The sequence below is a fragment of the Myotis myotis genome, unplaced genomic scaffold (assembly GCF_014108235.1).
Source record: "Myotis myotis isolate mMyoMyo1 unplaced genomic scaffold, mMyoMyo1.p scaffold_m19_p_9, whole genome shotgun sequence".
Lineage (NCBI taxonomy): Eukaryota > Metazoa > Chordata > Mammalia > Chiroptera > Vespertilionidae > Myotis > Myotis myotis.
Window position 1 is genome coordinate 12,475,078 of NW_023416401.1, and position 7,888 is coordinate 12,482,965.

Consider the following 7,888-nt stretch of genomic DNA (forward strand, 5'->3'; position numbering starts at 1 on the left):
CCTCTCCCCAACAATACCTTTCTCTAATTATAAGACACTAACAAAACGCTAACTCTGGACATCATAAAAGTGCTGTTGTTTTTTAACCAGACAACTCAGTAAAAAAGCAACTTCCACTGATTGCTTTGATATCTTGTTTCCCTAATGCTAACCATGCTAATGAAAACTTTAATTTCTATATTACCTAAACACAATCCTAGTTCATCCAGATTCATGGAAATGGCTATATAAGTGTTTGGGGTTTTTCTTGTATAAGTTTTAACAGATTTAATTTCATTCCTCTTTGAACAACAATCAGAACTGATTTACTAATACACTGACAAGAATTCCAGGCAGAGTCAAAAGTATTTTGTAAATGAACTGGCAGTTCAAAAAGAACATTCAAGACTCCAATCAGGACATGGACAGTGGGGCGGTGGAGGCTTGTCCTGTGAGGTAGGGGGAGGGGGTGTAACAGAGACATATGTAATACTTTAAACAATAAAAAAGAAATTAATTTTTTTAAAAGACTCCAATCATTTCAAGCTTAGAGACCCATTTAAGAAAAGAGCTATCTTCCAATACCTGATTTAAAATGATTTTATAAAGGAAAAGACTAACTCCATACTATAGCTGTTTTATTATACAGTACTTTTTTCTCCTACTTTTCTTCTCTACATTTTAGAGCAGGAAAGAAACTTAAAAATCATCTAGAGCACTACATTTGAGTTCCCTGGACAGAAATTATTTCTTTTATCTTTGTACGAGGAGGAGGAAGAGGAGAAAAACATAGATGTGAAACATTGGTTACCTCCTATAAGTGCCATAACTGGGGTTCAAACCCACAACCTAGGTATGTGCCCTGACTGATAATCGAATCTACAACCTTTTTTGGTGTATGGGATGATACTCCAACCAACTGAGCCACACTGGCCAGGGAAAGCAAGATACTTACTTTTTAGTTTCACCCTGCTCCTTCTTTTACCACAAGGACATGTAGGCAGAGTGAGAAAAAACTGACTAAATGAACATCAATCCCACTTCTACTGAGAAAAACTGCCCACACAGAAGCTGAAAACACTGTTTATTGTACTTCCCTTAAATGCAATCATGAGTCTTTAAAGAGTAGAGGAAAGTAGGTAAAATTAAAGATAATGGCTAAGGATTATAAAAACTTCCGTGATAACAGTCAAATTTAAATTTAACAGATATTTGACAACTAAAAAATAACTATCAAAGAATCAACCCAAAATAAAAAAAATAAAACCATAAAATGTCTACTCACTGAAATGAAGGCTAAATCTTTCGCCCTAGCTGGTCTGGCTCTGTAAATAGAGCATCGGCCTGCAGACTGAAGGGTCCCAGGTTAGATTCTGGTTAAGGGCATATGCCCGGGTTGTGTGCTTGATCCCCAGTGGGGGATGTGCAGGAGGCAGCCAATCAATGATTCTCGCTCATCATTGATGTTTCTCTCTCCTCCCTTCCTCTCTGAAATCAATACACACACACACACACACATCTATAGTAATAAAAGCATAATATGCTAACTAGACTGATGTCCTTCTGGACATCCTTCCGGACAACCTTCCAGACGAAGCCGCAGCAGTGGGGGCTGAGGCAAAGGTGACCACCACAGCAGGAGGGGGCTGAGGCAGAGGCAGCCACCTTGGTGGTGGGGGCCAAGCCTCTTGCATGAATTTTGTGCATCGGGCCTCTAGTATATATATAAGCCCTAATCGGTTTGGCCCAGTAGATAGAGCAGCAGTGGGCAAACTACAGCCCACGGGCCGGATTCGGCCCGTTTGAAATGAATAAAACTATTGAAAAAAAAGACCGTACCCTTTTATGTAATGATGTTTACTTTGAATTTATATTAGTTCACACAAACACTCCATCCATGCTTTTGTTCCGGCCCTCCGGTCCAGTTTAAGAACCCATTGTGGCCCTCGAGTCAAAAAGTTTGCCCACCCCTGGGATAGAGCATCGGCCTGGGGACTGAAGGGTCCCGCGTTAGATTCTGGTCAAGGGCATGTACCTTGGTTGCCGGCACATCCCCAGTAAAGATTGTGCAGGAGGCAACTGATCGATGTTTCTCTCTCTTCGATGTTTCTAACTCTATCCCTCTCTTTTCCACTCTGTAAAAAATCAATAAAATATATTATTTTAAAAGAGAAAAGAAATTCACCAAAAAAGAAAAATCTTTCAACAGGAATGCCTATCTCATCTTTTATGTTCCTCCTGAGTTCCACCCCTACCCCCCAAAGAAATAATAACTCATTAGCAGACTATGGTGCTGTTACTCTCACAACCTGGCCCTACCTCCTTCTACCCTACCTATCCTTCTATAAACTCAAGGCACTTGGACACACTTAACCATTCAAGATCATTAATACTCATGACTTTGCTGTTCTTTAGCCTGGAATGCACACCTGAAATCTACTTCAAACCTCAGGTTTAAATGTGTAAGTTCCTATACCATCAGGATCCTGTAAGTCTTATTCATCACTACAGCTCTAGCAACTAGAGTACTACTGGCACACAGTAAATGATCAATAAGTTAGTACTGTAAGAATAAAGAGGTGCCACCTGAGTGTTTTGTTGTCTGTGTTTTCTCAAAAGTTCTTCTCTGCCGAAACCGGTTTGGCTCAGTGGACAGAGCGTCGGCCTGTGGACTGAAGGGTCCCGGGTTCGATTCCGGTCAAGGGCATGTACCTGGGTTGGGGGAACATCCCCAGTGGGAGATGCGCAGGAGGCAGCTGATGAATGTTTCTCTCTCATCGATGTTTCTAACTATCTCTCTCTCCCTTCCTCTCTGTAAAAAATCAATAAAATATATTTTTAAAAAAAAGTTCTTCTCACTTTCTATAGTCTCGGCTTTCTACTCAGTTATTATTGTATCTATTTCATATTTACTATTTAATTACAGCTACCCAAGAAACTTTATTTGGCCCCAAACTCTTTCCTAAATAAGAGAATACTGAAATCAGTATGGTTCAAAAGAAAACATACCATTGTACGTTTTTCATCTGTTACAGGTTTTCTCAAGTATTATCAATTCAGTAAACGTGTCCCTAGTTACATGCAGAAAAATTAGAAAATTCTAAAGTGATTTACCAAAGTTACAAACATAGGGTTTAGGTCTCCGGCATATACCAATTCCAAACTTTGAAGACAAAAAGCAAAAACATCTTAATTACCCATATATAAAGATTAGTTTATTTTGAGTACATCAGTCTTGGATAAATCATATAAATCGAAGATCCCAGCAAAATGACTCCTTGAAGAATGACTACACAAGCTCCCAGAAGTTGCTAGTCATATAGTTAGGAGACTTACGCTACCAATGTCACTTATGAAAATAGAAACCTTTGCCCTAGCCAGTTTGGCTCAGTGGATAGAGCATCGGCCTGCGGACCCAACGTCCCAGGTTTCATTATGGTCAAGTGCAAGTACCTAGGTTGCAGGCTCCTCCCCAGCAGACCCTGGTCAGGACCGTGCAGGAGGCAACCAATTGATGTGTTTCTCTCACATCAGTATTTCTCTGTCTTTCCCTCTCTCTTCCACTCTCCCTAAAAATCAATGGGAAAATATCCTCGGGTGAGGATTAACCAAAAAAAGAAAAAGAAAGAAACCTTTAAAGGACATAGGTGCACTCAGTTCTAAGAAAACTGCATTAAATTAAAACTTAAAGCTTAGCCCGCTAGTGTAGCTCAGTGGTTGAGCATCGACCTAGGAACCAGGAGGTCACGTTTCAATTCCTGGTCAGGGCACATGCCCAGGTGTGGGCTCCATCCCCAGTGTGGGGGCGTGCAGGAGGTAGCCGATCAATGATTCTCTCTCATCACTGATGTTTCTATCTCTCTCTTCCTCTGAGATCAATAAATAATATATATTTTTAAAAACACCTAAAGCTTAGTTTATCTTTAATATATCAGTCTTGGATAAATCATGAAGACTTTAACACAACGTATAGTGACACTCTTTGATAAATGCATTTAAGATTAATATGAATAAAAAAAAAGATTAATATGAATTAGTAATACTAAGAGCTACACTGTGAACTTAATATGAAGCTAATTAACAATGAGAAAGTTTCCAGCTCAAAAATCCAGTCCCTCCTATTTTTTCACTAAAAGATGCCAGGAAAAATATTTTTCCCATTAAGAAATCATGTTTAGCTGATGCTCTAGGTATAATTACCATGTTCCTCCCTTTCTAATTTGTATACACCTATTTTCAAGTTTACATCTATAATATTTACATTATGAAAAGGATGCGATTTTAAGTCTTAAGATTATAGTAGTAGCGAAAAGGAATCTAATTTAGAAATGTCTCAAAATATTATTTCTCATTTCATGGAACTGCAAGAAATTTCACTTAAGCTCTTTTTAAAGTAACATACAGATTATCACAGTAAATCTCATCTAGTTTCCTGAATTCAGACTTAATTCATAATTTTACATTTACTGACCATAAAGTACTCAACTAGACATTGTATTAGCCAGGTCACTCTGCCAAAATATTACACTTCCTATAAAAACAAACAAACAAACAAAAAAAAACGTTAGTGCTGTGACTCCTCGGGGCTTCGGATAACAACTATCAATCGCAGGCCTCTAAAAATGACTGTTAACCCAAAAGGCAACGCTCTGCCTGGAAGAACCCAGATTGCCAGGGCCAGCAAAACCACATGAGAAAGTTAAGAACCTCCGTCCTTCGATATCCCAGGAGAAGAGAGGGAGCCATTCAAACGGCTAGGATGTGCCTCACGACACGACACAAGAAAAGACTACGCAAAACTGCCAGGAGAATCTGTCATTACGCGGGCCAACCCTGACACAGCACCATCCGTGGGATCTGCATCCGACTGGATGGGAGAATTCGGAAAGCAAAAGTTCAAGCAAGAAACCAAAAGCACATCCAACCGGGGATAAACCGCTCCAGCTGCGCCACCCGGGAGAACACGTACAGACGCTCACGCCTCCGACCAGGGAGCATCTACTCCGTGACGGCGGAGGGGGCGATCTCCCAGGCAGAACGAGTGACGTGCGGCTGGTGCTTTTGGGGGGGAGGGGGGGGGTTGCTCCGACAGTGCACTGAGGTCGGCGTCAGGAGACATACCGTAGGAAGTGCTACGGGGAAAGGAGAGAACGCCCTGGGAAGAGTCAGGGAAGACGATGATCTTTCACTTGGGGCGCGTCACCTCACATCCTCGCCGGTTTCCTAAATAAAGCTGACAAACGCACCCGAGGACACCCATTTTGGAGACTGACGCATCCCTCCCGTGGACCAGAGGCGTCTGCCGCCGGGAAGAAAGCGCCCGGAGGCAGCCGGCGCCGAGCCCGGGGCAGCCTTTCCTGCCTCCGAGGCGCCCGCAGCCGCGGCGCTCGGGCTGCCTGGCTCGCAGGGGCAGGGGCAGCTGTCGGCGCCAGGCACCGGCCGCGGGGCCGCGGAGTTGGCAGAGCCGCCGCCGCTTCCCCCGCCCGCCCGGGCGCCGGAAAGTTGCGCGAAGGCAACTCCAGGGCCGTAAAGTCGCTCCGCCGCGCGGCCCACGGACTGCGGCACCTCCAGCCTCCTCTCAGGCCCCCGGAGGGAATGCGCCTCGCCCGGGCCCCAAGCGGTCCCGGGAACGGGAGGGGGGCTCGTTCCGCCACCTCGGCCGAGCCGGAGGACAACGGGGTCACCAGCGGCGGGCGAGCGGGCGAGCAACCCCTCTAGGCTGTCCCTACCCGGGCCGCGGCTGCCGCCAAGTCCCGGTGCGAACACCCGGCGCCCGCCAGCGGGCCCGTCACAACCCCGGCGGGCGCCGCAGGTCCCTCACCCGCGCGGCCCGCCACCCTCCGACTCAACCCGGCCCCTCCTCGAGACCCCGGCCAGGCCGCTGCCCTGCGCCCCTTCCCGCCTCACCTGCGCTCCGCGGCGGCGCCGCACCTCCGCGTCCGCTCCGCGCGCCCCGTCGGGGCACGCACCGACCCGGCCGGGACTCTCCGGGCCGCGGCGACTCGGGCCGCGACGGCCACTGCCGCCTTCTCCTCCTCAGCACAGGCCCCGGCGGCGAGCGCAGAGTTGCAGTCAGAGCCCAGCCGGGGCTGAAGGGAATCTCGCCGCCTCCGCAGGGTCCGCCACCACCTAGTCCCAGCACTCGTCCGCGCCGCCCGGAGAAAATGTCACCAGAGGCCGTTCGGCTCGGCGCCTCACTTCCGCCCGGAACCACAGAGCCCGCGGGGTCGGCTAGAGCGGCCGCACCGGCGGGAATCTCCAGGGGCCGGAGCGGGAAGCCGAAGGCAAGCCAGACAGCGCCATCTGGCGGGGAGGAGCGCGCGCTCCTCCCGCTGCAGAGAGCCGGGGGCGCAGTCAGCGGCTTCCCGGGATTTTCCCCCCGCATTTCCCTCCACCTGATTAGGCAGCTCCGTTCCAGAAATCTTTCTTGGAGGTTCGAAAAGCCAGCCAGTACAAACTATAGGCCATACCCTAAGAAAAGGACAGCGCTACCTTTTCCGTGCGCAGCTCCGTACTCACCCCTGCTGAAGCCTTCCTGAGCGAAGCTCGTGGCGTCTGAAAGCTTGAATAACTCCAACAGGGAGCAGCTTTCTCTCCCCACTTTTTCGAGGATGCTCACCTCGGCGCGGGGATACTCGGCTATGCTCTTCTCACGCAGTGCCGTCAACATCCCGTTCAAGTTTCTGGACGGGCCTCACAGATAGACCGCCACCTGCTGGCGATACAGGGTGCGCCAGGGAAACCCGCTCCGCCCACCCCTAGGCGCGCTGCAGACACCCCAAATTCCACCTGGGCACTCCACTGCGGAGTCCAGAGTCACTCTGACTTGCAGTTCTCCCGGGGGAGGGTGGCGCACGGGCGCACAATATGAATTGTCGCGGTCTGAGATGGAAGAAACGTGAGGGACTCGGGACCCGGAGAGAGGGTGAAGAGGGCACAGGCCACCTGGCAGCTACAAGAGGTGCTGGGAACAAACCACACTGTTCAAGTATGGCCAAGAGGCTGAGCTCCCTACAAGCAGGATTTCGAGAGATAAATAAATATGGGGTTTGAGGAGAAAAATGTTAAAGGTATTTACGTTTTCAGGAGCTGTGCTGGGACCTGGTGTGACAGTCCCTGGGAGGAGATTATGAAAACAGGGCGCTGGCCCTATACTCCCATTAGCGTCAGTCTCATCTTTAGACCCAGCCTTTAAGCTCCCCCCAGATCACTTATTTATTCCGACTGCCTGTATGCCTGGGAGTTTTCCATCCCGAACTAAAGGAATAAGCTGATAAAATAATTTTATAATAATAGCTAATGTTCATTGAACGCCTACTATATGCCAGCCACTGGACTATGCATTTCAATGGATTCATTCATTTAACCTTCACACCCCTATGAGTGTGGTGGTATGACTAGCCCATGGTGGCAAAGCTGGAAACTGCAGCACAGAGTGGTAAAGGGACCTGCCCAAGGTCACACATCAGTGGCAAGACTGGACTCCCACGCAGCCCAACTCCAGACCCTGCTTTCTCAACCACTATCACCAGCTGCCTCCTTGAAATTAACTGAGAACGTACTGGGTGCCAGATACACATTGTGTCTATGTAGGTTATTTCACTCATTTGTTTGTTTGTTCATTTATGTATTTATTTATTTCCCTGCTACCTTCCTCCTCCAGGAATTTGAGAGCTTGTGAGTGGTCACAAGAGCCCAGGTTCTTTCAGGAGAAACAGAAAAGAAAATAACTACTCAGATCATAGCTGTCAGTCTTGGAATGAATGAATGAATGAATGTGGACTAGTACATTACATTTTTTTTTTAATATTTTTTATTGATTTTTTACAGAGAGGAAGGGAGAGAGATAGAGAGTTAGAAACATCGATCAGCTGCCTCCTGCACATCTCCCACTGGGGATGTGCCCGCA

General features: G+C 47.5%; 1 protein-coding gene across 5 annotated transcripts in view; it reads right to left on the reverse strand.

Moving 5' to 3' along the window:
• The window catches only part of CUNH18orf25 (chromosome unknown C18orf25 homolog), an 80,349-nt gene extending 73,720 nt beyond the window's left edge, over positions 1–6,629 (reverse strand). For 3 of the 5 annotated variants that reach the window (XM_036322815.1, XM_036322811.1, XM_036322814.1), the window contains exon 1: positions 5,887–6,020. The gene's annotated coding sequence lies outside the window, so the exon portion shown is untranslated. Of the gene's footprint in view, positions 1–4,450; positions 4,475–5,886; positions 6,021–6,498 lie in introns of those variants that run through there. The other 2 variants (XM_036322813.1, XM_036322812.1) reach the window with 2 other exon arrangements.
• Between the last annotated feature and the right edge of the window lie 1,259 nt (positions 6,630–7,888).